The sequence below is a fragment of the Spea bombifrons genome, chromosome 3 (assembly GCF_027358695.1).
Source record: "Spea bombifrons isolate aSpeBom1 chromosome 3, aSpeBom1.2.pri, whole genome shotgun sequence".
Classification (NCBI taxonomy): domain Eukaryota; kingdom Metazoa; phylum Chordata; class Amphibia; order Anura; family Pelobatidae; genus Spea; species Spea bombifrons.
The window spans coordinates 54,812,849-54,826,783 of NC_071089.1; the positions used below are offsets into that span (position 1 = coordinate 54,812,849).

At 35.1% G+C, this 13,935-nt stretch overlaps 1 protein-coding gene across 3 annotated transcripts in view; it reads right to left on the bottom strand.

Moving 5' to 3' along the window:
* SMOC2 (SPARC related modular calcium binding 2) overlaps positions 1–13,935 on the bottom strand; it is an 87,324-nt gene that overhangs the window by 72,536 nt on the left and 853 nt on the right. The window lies entirely within an intron of this gene.

Genomic DNA, 13,935 nt, shown 5'->3' on the forward strand with positions numbered 1-13,935 from the left:
ATTACTAAGGGGTTATATTTTTTTTTAAGAAAAAGGGAGATATTTTATGTATAAGTTACTGCTTAATTGTTTACTTCACAATAATACATTTAAAGGGAAACCAGAAGGTATAAGTACATTGAAAGCAGGCAAAGAAATTTAAAATAACTATAAAAGTGACTTTTTAAATAAATACCCAGTAGCAAATGCTACAGTATTAATATTTGCATTCATTGTTTGAAGACCTAATGCTTCCTACTGGAGCAATTCCATATGCTAGCTTACGGCTATAAATATGAAACCAACCTTTTTTGTAACACCCATTCCTTATAAAATTCCAAGCTTTTATGGTCTAAGGATAGTGATATCGTCATATATTAAATCTAATGAGAGAGGAATGTGTAATACAAAAGGTTTGCATGTCTCACGGTGCTGACTATTGAACTATGAATAGATTTATAAATACAGCCCCTGGATATGATCACATCATGCGAGATGAATTTGTCGGATTCTTTTCTTCAAGACATGAAGTTTTCTTTAGTTGACTAAGACTATGTAGTTATGATATAATTATGTATAAAAACACATCTATTTAGTTCCCAAATGCATTTTATAGAAACAATACAGAGATAAGATTTGAACATCACAATTCATGTTTTATTTTACTTTAGTAATCAATAATCATACATATGTAATATATGGAAATACATAGTGCATATAGTTAAAAAGAGTTGATTAATGTTGTAAACCCAGTGGGGTGTTTAGCTGCCCTTTTTAATAGCAAAACAAGGCTCTACTACTAAATAACAGTACATTTTGAGTTTTACCTTCACGTGTTAACCCATTACTGTCCAAGGCTGGACAAACTTCATATAAAAAGTTTATTCGTGCTATGTGATTTTAAAATGATTGAAAACTTGGGAGATATTTACATATTTTTAATCCATAAACCTTACCGCCGTCTCACCCACCACTCAAACAAACAAATTTACTCTCTCCCTGACTCAGGAAGGAAGTGAGAGGAAGAGTTTTAGGCAGTGTTCCTGTGAACTGGGACAGCGCCTTTGGTTACCATGAGACTGCCTTGCACTGGAAACCTACCAGTATTGGCGCTTAGTTGGAAATATGACATTAAATTGAGTTAACATGACCCACAAATCAATCAATATGGATTTGCAGTATGCTTTGTTACCTGCCCTTTCAGTTTGGACTAAACTTCGAGGTCTTTTTAAATTTGGAAACAAAATTTGTCACTCATCTTCATTCATTCTCTCATGAACTTTTACAATGTCACTCACATTCTCTCACACCTCATTCTCTCTCTCATGCTCTCTCTGAATGTCTCCCTACCTTCTCCACCAATTGCTTCCGTGCCCCTGTTGCTGTCTTTTCTTTTGCATGGCAACATCCTCTCCCCGTTCCATCAATTGGGGAGAGAGTGTGCCTGGAGGCTCCGTCTATTTGAAGAAAGTCCACAAGGAGGCCATGTCCACAGAGAAGTGGAAAAAACAGAAGATGGAAAAACAAGAGAAGGAGCAGAGATGCGCAGCATGGAGAAAAAGTAGTGCTTGAAATTAATGCTAATACTTCAGCTGGTGCACATTGATGTATATGCCTGGGAACTAGCCAGGTTTGACCTGAGTCACCGGGTGTAGCACCGCTTCCATGGGACTCTGGATCAGTTTCTTCAATCTCTGGAAAGGGAAGCATCTTTTGGTTTTGCCTAAACCCCATCCAGGTTCCACCCAATTCCTTCCAATTCCTTGTCCACTTAAGTCTAACTGAATGAAGCCATACTCCCAGTTCTTTCAGATATTATAGTAAGTGTTGTGTTTCAATTAAAAAAAAGGGGTCCAGTTATCCAAGTCCATTTTAAACACAATGGACCTTAAACCAAAATGGCTTCACAGCTTTCACTACATAAAAGTAAGAAAGTAAAAGAATGAGGGACTTGGGGGTTGTTAGTATGTAGGTATGTAGTAAATTTGTTTTGCAAATTGTTTTACCTTAAGTTAGACATTTTAGGCTGATAAAAAATATAAATCATTTATAAAAACATGTGAAATACTGTCAGGAACTCGCTAAAAAGCACACCTGCTTTGGCTTTTAAATGAATATGCTCAAGGGTATTTTCCAAGGAATACATCCTGCATGTCATCAAGTATCTGTGAAAGTGAATTCTAACCCCAATTGCAAGGATTTGTCAACAAAGCAAGGTTTTTCGGCCAGCACTCCAGTCTCTTGTTTTCTATAGTTCTCTAGTTACCCCTTTTGCCCTAGAGAATAAACCATAGTTTATGGTTGACACCATTTTAATAGCTGTCACATTTTAGTGACAATGCATTCTTTGTTTCCCTGTTTCCTCTTTCATATGGTTAAAGCATTTGCATTTTTAACTATGCACCAGTTTTTGAAACACAGATGGCTGTGGTTTATATGACTAAATTTATCATTAACAAAAAATGGTTACGGGCCACCACTATTTGTGGCTGTTGCACTTGAGGATACATTTGTTTAACTTGTCCAATCAAACAAGTCATAGTTGTTAAGTTGGCGGAGACGTTTGTTTAACTTGTCCATCACACGTTTAACTATGGATTTCTAGATATAATTATCAATGTACATTCAAACAGCACAATGCAACCAATTTAATGTCAAGATCCATAAAACATGTAAGGTTATAATACGCTATTGTTGATCGTACAGATGTTAAATAAGAAAATAAGGTATCTTTTGAGATGTCATGGACATGTAAAAATCTAACGCTGTAAAAAATGTCAGATATGTAAATAACGGTCACATATTAAACATATTATGGGTCCCTAGATTATGATGTTCTCTCCTTCATTACCCCCCACTATGGGGTGCTTAGGTGTTCAAGAGACAAATGTATCTGGTCATCTAGCAAGAACCGAGATTTATCATCAAAGCCCTTTATTCCACATTTTTCATATTCCAATAAATTCAAGATAGCTAGTAGTTTAAGGATTGGGGATATAAAAATCCTTATGCCTTAAATGTGATTTAGGTAAATAATTTTTGAATGATGTCTGAGATGTTGATAAAATCTGAGATGTCACATATGTTTCAAGAGAATGGAGAGCTTAGAGGGTTTCCCTTCTTTCTTTCCTCATTGCATGGAAAGTGCCCCTGTAACCTATTTCACCCTTGGGGGACAGGCCCAGTGGGCAAATGTATCGGATTTGATGTAATAAACTGATCCCTTTTGCCGGATGCCCCCCAAATCATAAAGCCATTATTGTCTGAACATCTAGTATTTTTACCAAATCTGAACACCATATTGAAGGGAAATGTGATATAGAACAAATTATACCAATTGATTTTTGTCTCTACTGTACTCTGTTTCTCCTGGATATGCTTGCAAGGTGATTTCAGATTCAATCATTTTTGCAACTACTCTTTGGAAGTATTTTAAGTGTAGACTGCAATATACATTGGAATATAATGCCCCATAATAACAATATAGAAAACTAAATTTTTATTACAGTTAGAATTACAGCCTTTTACATTTGTATGGAACCACTGCCCTATCAAGAGGAAACAGTCAGAACAGGAGTGTTTAACTGAATTTGTCAAGATCAATGGGACTACCCAAGATTTCAGCTTTAGTCATAATCAGATGAAATTTTTGGAGTAAATATTAATATCAGGCATTTGTTCTTTTTCTTATAATTGTGACATCTTTGTTGACTCATGCAATGCAGCTTTTTATAAGCTACCATTAATCGTTTCACATGGTCAGGTGCAAAGCAACACCTTCTACATGTGTAGCTAGATATCTAATTCAAACCTATCAATTTCTAATCTGAGACAACTAGGTTAAATACATCTAACTTGTCAAAAACCAAGACACATCCATCATCAAGATAAGGTTTTAAATGTATACATGACTGTAAAACAAAATGCTTAAAGTGTGATGTGAAATAGCTGTCAAGGTGTAATTTCCTTACATGTTCCCTTCTGTTATCACCTGATCATAATACACTATTGATATATTGCGCATATATATTGTGAGATAAGCTAAAGACAAAACTAAATGTATCCAAGGATAACGTTCTGAGATAGAATAAGAGTTATGATAAATAACCAAAAAGGAAACAGGACAAAAGTGAGCCAAATGCTTCAACATATGGCCAAAAATGCATCTTAGAATGAAATATTAAAGATAGTTATTCAAATGAATGTTCCTGGCTCTTATAACACTAGTATTTTGGATATGTAGAATAACACTGGAGGTGGGATAGATTGGATTGCAAAAGCCAGATATAAAGTTAACCATTTTCATCGCTTGTGACCTCGTGACTGGGAGGTAGTGTTCTTCCAGCTGTAGCCACTAGTACGCTTGTCTGTTGGTTTGAACTCTAGGGCTTTTCGTGGCAGCCTGTTACTTATGTGGCTATTCCTCTCACCTCATCTGAAACCAGTTCCAACTGAGGAATGATGCAGGCTTATATTAACTCTTGGCATTCGCAGGGAGACTGCTCAGTAATTGGAGTCACCCTTGATACCAGAGCTCCAGCTTTCCTTGATCATTGCTTTCTGTTATTGTTACATGTACTCTGACTGTGCTAGTGCTTCCTCAATGAGCCACCTGCAAATAGTGTTTGGTTCACAATAACATTTCTGCTCCTCAATTTGTCATTAATTGTTGTCCAGCAAATAAATCATTGCTAGATTTTAAGAAATGTGTGTTGTGATCTCATGAGAGGTCACGTAGTGTATAATTTACAATGTTAGTGTGTGACCATGTGTCTTTGTCATAGTATGTTAGTGGGAGTGTCTAGGTATGTTAGTGTGTGACCATGTGTCTTTGTCATAGTATGTTAGTGGGAGTGTCTAGGTATGTTAGTGTGTGTGTACATCTTGGTCTGAGTATGTTAGTATGTGTGTGTGTGGTTATGTTTGTGAGTGAACATGTGTCTTTGTCTGGGTATATTTGTGAGTATGTGTGTGTCTGGGTATGTTTGTGAGTATGTGTGTAGGGGGTATTTTAGTATGTGAAAATATGTCTTTGGTGATGTTGGTATGTGAGTGTGTCTGGGTATGTTAGTGTGTGAACAAGTGTCTTTGGGTATATTAGTATGTGTGTAACTGGTTGTGTTACTTTGAGTATCTGGGTGTGTTTGTCAGTGCCGGGTTTCTCAATGTGTGCGTTAGTGCTGAGTTTCTAGTGGTGGTGTGCATTAGTGCAAGTGTCTGGGTGTGTGTTAGTGTGAGTTCCCCTCCCGAGGTCAGGCTCTGCATCCGCCCTTGACTGAGGAAGTTCCCCGGTACTGTATGTCTATTAGAAAAATAAAATCAAGAAGTAAGGCAGAAGACGATAGCTCTTTAACATTTTTCATTTGCCGCGTGTGTGAATTTGTCTCAATAAATGAAATTTATTTTAATTATTAATTTGTTGTACTTCCAAATTACTCAAATAACAAAAAGTCAAGGCAGCTCTCCCTTTTTGTATTGATTTAGTAAGATACTCACGCAGCATTTGGAATAAAAGCTAAAAAGTAAATAGCAAATTAAAATACATCTTTTCAATTAGAAATGTGGTTTTCACATTTTCACCATATACTATAGTGAAAAAGAGGATTATTTATTACGTGAGACTAGCATGCGAGAACTGACAAACTAAAGAAAGATTACCTTAGCTAGGCAATCTGGCAATTAACTACTAGATGCATTTAGGAAATTAGGTGTAGTCTTTTCTTGTAAACCTCCAGGCTATTTGCTGTTCAAACTTAATAGCTACAGAAGATGCCAACACATAGTAGGTGCAGTACAATCCATTAGCACCAATGACCTCAAGGAAATTCCTTGGTTTAAGATGAGATCCTGCCTGTTGATTAAAATGTGGATAACTGTCATTGTTACAGCAGATGTGCCAAGTATTGCTTTTTTTGTGCTCTATTTACATAAAAAACAGTATTAGCTATATTTTTTATTGTACTTCTCGCTAACACATCTCCTCTACCATGTTACTTCTGATATATATATATATATATATATATATATATATATATATATATATAATTAGTCAGCTCACTATTAAGGTAAAAATAGGTTGTTGCTCATAAAAGAATGCTACTGTTTAGTACTAATTCTTGAGGCTAGGAATATTAGAGTTGATTTTGGAAAGTTTCCTGTTAGAAGTTTATTTTTATGGAGTTCTTAAAGACTTTACAACCCGACAAGTGTTTCTTGAATTATAGAAGACATTCCAAAGAAAGGATGCATAGCTGGACAGGTCTTGGGTGAATGAGAATAATAAGTAAAATGTACTTCTGGAAATTTCCAAACGTTTATGACAAGCTGAATTTTTAGCAATAAAATTAAAAACTATGTTTTTTCCGTAGTTGACATTGGAAGAGGATGGGGTTCTAAGATACCAGCAGTTATAATATTCTGCCCAGGCAATAGGGAGGGAGATGCAACAACTATGCTATAAGATGTAAGCATTAAAAGGTTAATTAGCTATTGGCTATAGAACTGCTATAGAAAGACTGTGAGTTGTAGAAATATTATATTACCCTGGTATACTCACCGACAATACAAGCTCCCAATTCAGCAGTTAAACATTACATTATATTTATTTATAAAGCGCCAGCAGATTCGGTAGCGCTGTTACAATCAGTGGGATAATTTAAATTCACACACAATAACAACTGGTACAGAAGGAGAAGAAGGCCCTGCTCTTGCAAGCCTACAATCAAGTTGGTGGTTGAGGGGGAAGCAAAACAACAGGAGAGGATTGCTTGGATGGGGATTAGTTGATCGGGTCCGGGTGGCAAGAAAAACTAGAAAACCAGAGGTGGGCTAATGGAATAGTAATTTCAGATTTTGATAGGGAACTGGTGAAATCTTAAAGAGTTCTGTTACATCGATGAGTAATTGTACACTAAAACTCAGGTACTGGAACAATGCTCACTTACAGGAAATATTCAGTTAGTGAAAGATCATCATATATCTATATAGTTTAATCTCAACCAAATTAAACAGAGTTAAAAATAGCTGCATTTAGTGGTAATCCACTGTGCTAAAGCGCTGTGTATCCAGGCGTGACATCAGTAGTCCGCCAAATCCCTTTACTCCACTGATTTTACTCCACCCTCTTTTCTAGGCATCCATTGCGTTTGTTGGGTATGAGTTGGTCACAGTGATCTCCCATCAAGTTACAACAATGTAAACATTACAATAATTTACATTTACAATAATGTAAACATCAGGGTTTTCTTCAAATCTGCTCTATTCCAGTTTGGGTCAAATTTATTTTGCTCTTCTTTGTGATATTGCTTAACTTTAGGACTGCATATTACTACATTGACAAATAGATATTCATTTTACCATTGCCGCATATACCTGGATACTGTATTTTACTGGCAACAGCCTGGGGAGGGTTTTGACTCATTGAACTAAATAATGTCTTGAAGAACTGATGCAGTATTCTGTCCTCACTATCCAGACCCACATATTCTACTATCCACATAAATGATAAGCCCCAAATTCACATAAGGAGTGTGTGACTACAAAACACATTGATTTTATTATGACATTTAAAGACAAACATCCTTAAAAGCTTACAAAAATAAAGAAATACAATAAAAATATACAAAATTAACTGAATTAAAATGAATATATATACTATACAGTAACTTTTACATGGAACATTTGGGCAAAGGCTGAGTATTTTTATTTTTACTTTTATTTTTAGGCATGTTTGCCACCCTGCCTTGGTCTAGACTACTACCCAGACAACTGTGAAACAGAGACATACAATTATTACTTGAACCACAATGTAGGACATTCTAAATTAATTTTTAATCATAACACAATGCTAAAAGTGTACACATTTACTTTTAATCAATTTGGTGTTGAAACTAAAATCTATATAGACACCATTTAACTATGTTTTAACAACAATATTGTAATAACAATAATAATAATGTTCATCGACAAATGTGATTATTAATCTGCATACACAAAATTCTTTGTGTATCTATTTAACTTTGTTTCTTTTACGCTCAGTAGACGACATTTACTTTTAAAATGTCGTTTTCCAAATCTTTACAACCTAAAGACGCTTAGAAAAAAAAGAACAGATTACTGCTTGCGTATGCCATGCTGATTTCACTTTCCAGCTCACTTTTATGTGGCCAGAAAGCAAATGGGAGATATTTGTGGTGAACTGATTGTTTCCACTAAGCAAGAGATTTTGTAATTAGCAGTATGTTTCCGACACGAGAAATGTGCTGCCGAAGAAGCAAAACAGAAGCACCGCACCCCTTTAGAAGAATGTCAGGTATGAACAAAAAAAGCTTCTTCTTTAACAGTTGAAGTTAAAAAAAAAAAAACAAAAAAACGCACAGATTTATTGAGTAGAAGAGATGATATTTATTCTACACAAATGACAGAATTGTGCTAAAAGGAATATAGTATCATTAAGCTGTCTTGCAATCTACCATATAAAGGTAATTTAAAGGCAGTCCTACAGTATAATGCATCTATCAAGAAGATAGATCAAATGTGTGTAATGTAACAATGCAGTTCCAAAATTTACCACAATATGATAGTTAGATACTGCGGACGGATGATTGATGGATCCCACAAAACTCAACATCTGAACTATGTTACATCAGAATTTTTTTTTTTTAACCCCTTAATGACAAAGCCCGTACGGGCTCAAAATGCATTGTTTTCAATGGGTTTTAAGACCACCCATTGTCCTTAAGGGGTTAATCTGTGATGGTTCCCCTTTAAAATTATATTGCGAAGCTTTTATACGCACACATTGTACCAATTATAGTTTAGCATATACTGCAAGACTAAATCCAAACTAAGGGTGTTATTAGCTATAAAGTTTAGTTGTTGACTAGTGAAATAAATATGACCGCTGGATTTCAAAATTCACTATCCCTTCGCTGGGTTTTTTTTTCTTTGTTACAATAATATAAGCACTTAGAAATATTACTGCCGTGCATATTAAAACTGTGAAGCATTTAGCAAAAGACTGAAAAGGGTCCCTTACAGCTAACAAAGGGAAGAAAGAAAATACTTTATTTTATGGATAACATTAGTCAAAGGTTTTAATATATGTGAAATAATACTAAACACAAAATGAGAGACTTTAAAAAAGATTAAAAAAAATTACAACTATTGAAACTCCGAATTAAACTATATTTGCTTCATTTTTTAAAATCTTTTATAGGCAATGTGCCTAGAATAACAATTATGTGGTTTAATATTATCCCCATCCCAGCGCAATGGCAGAGGACCAAGTTTTATTAGCTCCTCCTTTATTTTAAATTCAGCATTACCACATTAACTATTTGTGAGCGTGAGCAGTGTGCAATTTAGATACAACGCACTAACAAAACTCTTTTAGAATATTTTTTATTGATTGTAATTCATTTTTCCAACACTCTAGATGCTGGTTTTCTGAACACAGCAATTTCATATATCTGTGTGTGTTAATTATATTGCTTTTATTCACAGACTGTAACCACAATGTTAAATACTAATTCAACCAAACGCCCCAAATTATACTTCAGTTCAAACCCCATTTTTTTTTACCAAAAAGGACTGCCTGGAAACTTTGTAAAAGCAAACCCATTCATGATGTAAATGTTACCTAAAATCTTTTTTTTCTTTTACATACCCTGGTGGCGATATGTGAAATTGCAAGTAAAGAAGATACAAAATACTTATAAGATCTTTAAATTGGGTAACTTGCCCCACGGCCCACACCACCAGCCCTCCTCTGTCAAACGTACTCCAGCATACTGTTTTTTATTAAATCATAAGGTGAAGGAAAACGCTGGGTCTTTAAGTGCCAGGTGTGGAATTAATTGGTACATATTTGAATACTTAAAGGGACTTAACAACATACAGGAGGGAAGTTTATTTCTAAGGAGGAAAAGGTTACAACCAGAGGTCATAATCTAAGACTAGAGGGTCAGAGGTTTAGCTGTAATGTGAGGAAGATTTAAAGAGAAGATGGTAGATAGATACAAGGTCTGAGTGTCTACATCAAGAAAAAGAGGCATGCTACATGGACCAAATGGTTCTTATCTGATGGCAAATTATATCTTTCTATGTTAACGGCACCATTGTAAATGCAAACTGAGGTGGACAGAGCTGCAGATTGTAAATGGCATACAGTTTTATTGTGAAAACCATAAGCAAAGATACAATATCATCCATAACTGTGCTATCCTTTTATGCTAATCGTCATTTCAGAGCAACAGCTGAACAGATAAGAATTTGAGTTCACATAATGAGTTCTCTTAAAGAGGCAGCAATGCCATTTTTTCAAGGTTCAGTGCAGCAAACGGTTTGCTTTACCATTACCTGTCATTCAGTAACATGTATGTTCTCTGGCAGTGTCTTATCATGGTTCCTTTAAAGGTACACTCCAGCCAAAATATACACTAATGCATATAATATATGTGTGCCCCCTTTAAATTGACTTTTTTGATTTCCTGAAAATGCATGGAATGAATTCTCCAGAATTCCCCTTATGCATTTGTGCTACTTTATCGCTCACATCTTTGAAAGGGGGACAAGTTGCCCACAACTCTGCCAGGCTGATCTGATTTGAAGATTTTTGGATTCTTTCAGTACTCCAGGCCCAGTGGGTGATTGTACATCAGGCATTAATGAAAAATGGTCACTCAGCTTTTCTACCAGGTTTTCGGCCACTATATGAAAGGGCCTCTTAATTTGGCTTGAACTAGAGGCTCAGTTTCATGTCCCTCAACATTTCAAGTGTAAAAATACCACCTTGTGCTTATCTCCACGGTGTCTCGAGGAGGCAACTTGGGCTGGTCAGGGGAGATCAGAGTATTGTCCCAAACAGTCCATGATTCCCACTACCTACAAAAGCCTATCACTTGGCAATTGAAATGCTATCTACAAGTCCTGTTGGCAAGATAAGTAAAGGTATATAATCAAGCCCATAAATAACACTTGGAAAGACAAAATAACCTGTAGTTGGAGCTGAAATTGATAATTGTTGCTTATTAAGTACACTTTCCTAAATACAGTACATTCTGGATTGGTACACTGAGTAAATTCTTTGGCTTTCACGGATTTAAATAATAATATTAAAAACACACTTTATCTGTATATCAGATTAAAGATCAAAATGACTTGTTTTGAATTGGTATAAATATCCCTTCCCAAACAACTGGTAAAATCTCTTGTGCTAATGTGCACAATAAAACAAGAAGTTCAAAGTAAAAGCTTTTTTTCACCGCAACATTAAGCAAACAGCACCCAAGACAGTCCCCAGGTGCCATTATCCTGTCAGAGATTAAAGTTTTATCTAATTATTCACCCTAAACTGTTTTAATGGGTCGTGTCTTACCTTTTGTTATGATTCGCAAAGTAATAGCATCACTAATTACTTTCTCAAGCGCTGTATACTCATAATGGATCTTTATAAACCAATAGGTAATTCAGTCATATGTTGTTTTGAATTCATTTCCTAGCAAATGTATAGGTTAAAGGTTATCATTTGCAAAAGGTTGACCTTCTATCTGTTTTCCATCACCTCATAGGCAAAATGGTCACCACATGACAGAATTCAATGTGCCTGCTTGGATGGTAAGAAAAATGAAGGTAAGTAAACCTTTTTTATGTGTGCACGAGCTAGTGCAATGTATGGATAAAACCAGGAATCCAGGGGCTGAAGGTCTTACTTAAAGATAACCCAAAGGGCCAATAAGGGAAACAGTGCTAATTTCCACCATTTGTTTTTAGAGAGAAGCTACATTCAATGTTCCAATTCTGATATAATTAAGTTTTGATCACAAAGTCTATTGTGATTTATAAAGTAGTTATGAACAAATATCTTATATACGTCTTCTGGAGACATCAATAAAATTGGCAAATTGCAAAATTCTAAGCAGGAGTGAAAGAGAGTTTAAAAAAAATGTTAAGCAGGGAAAACATCATTTAACCTACATGTTGTGTTAGACATATTTCTGGCAAATGCATCGATTTTATCTAAGGTTTATATAAATTCCCAGGCTTTATCTGTCTGCCAACATACAGTGCATCCAAAATACATCATGGATTGCTTCAGTCTTCAGTTAAGGATATGCAGCTAATGATTTGGAATGCACACTGTGTACATCATTTAAGATATATTTCCTTCCTGAAATGATATACACAGAACTAGAAGTCGTAATTAGTTGTTAAAAACTAATAGAACATTGCAACAAATCAACACAATAGCTCATACATTAAGAAGGACTTTGTATAAAAGTTCAGACATGAAGAAGTAGCAAAAGCAGCCAATGCCGTTTTATAGCTGATTGCGCCACATAGCCTGTTTGCCCTAGAATAATAATATAAAGGCAATGGGTTACCACCATGTAAGGTTAAAAAACAATGGCTATTTTATTGATTGCGAAAGATTATTCTAGCTCCGGTCTACCAGTAAAATTGGCATCCATACTTATTACATCCAACTACAATGAGTTGAATGGCAAAAATATGCAGTAAAGAGCTAACAAAATATATTTTTTCTTCTGGACATTGAAACAATTAATAATTTGTTTTACTATATTGGTAAAAAAAATCAATAACAATAAAGTACTTGGCTATGAATAAAGGACCCACTAATACAAGTTACTGAATTAATGTGGTAATTATTATTAAGAAAAAAATAATCTGTTCAGTGAGTAAATTATTTTCCATATTTTGTCATATTAACATAATAAAACCTTTTTCTTGTGCTTTACATGACCGTTAAAAGGGTAGCCTAGGTCATGGGGGGGGGTAGCTGCTTCTTCAGCATAAACCACTGTCCAACATAAAGTTCACCACTCTTGCTGTACAACCACTTGGAAAACAGAAATGCGATTCTATTTTCAGAAACTGAGCAATATTTGACAATTTTGTGGTAAATATAAGACTGTCCAACATACAGAGAGCATTCTTCAGGATGAATGGGTTAACTGTCACAGCCTATCAGTTGATTGCACATCTTAAGACAGTATTGGGCTATAGCTGGTTCCTAGATATCACCTTTAGCCACCCTCTGAATCACCCTCCACTAGTCTCTAATTGCCTGAGGGTGAAGGGAGTTACATTCCAAAAACATCTGGAGGGCTGCTGTTGCTTAGTTCTACTCCTAGTTTAAGGCTTTAAATACATAAAAAAGTAAAGAAATGCCAAAAGCAAATAACAGGGCAGAATCCCAGAATCAAGGAGTGATGGTGTGGAGAAATTATGATTTTTTTAAAAATCTTATCTATATACAAAACAGTGGAATTAACCAATGATCCATTCATTCCCCAACCTAATAAAAAAACTGCCAAAGCAACTCTTGTGTGTGATGCAGATTTTCAGCTAGTTTGTCTTTTCCAACAAAATGAAACATCAGTTGCCAAAAACAAAAACAATGGAAATATAAAATTCAGGGTCTAATTCAATTTGCCTCATCTGAGGCAAATACCAACAAGACAGCATGTAAAATTATTTTCCCTACTCCAACATTTGAGTTATAGAAGTTGTCCCCCTACTCTCCATGTCTTGTTTCATTTTTGACAATTAATGTGTGCATTTTTTTCTGGAACTAGCCAGGAGGGTTACCCTATCCATTACTAAAATGCAACAAAATACCTACATTGTATCAGTGCAGAAATGCTGTCACAACAATATTGATGGAAACAATGTAACAGTTAAAAAACTCTCATGAACTCAAAATAATTTTCTTTCTTCTTTCAAAAAATCTCAAAAAATGAAAACCACTTTTTTCATATATATATATTTTTGAATTCACTGGAATTGTCTCGATTTTACAAGTTAGAACGGCAAAAAAAAAAAGAGTCTGGTCTAACAGGTATGTTTAGACCTGTACTTAACCCACATAACAAGTGTTCTTATAAATTTAGTGTGACTTGGAAGATCTTTGCTGAAATCTGAGCAGCGCAGAAT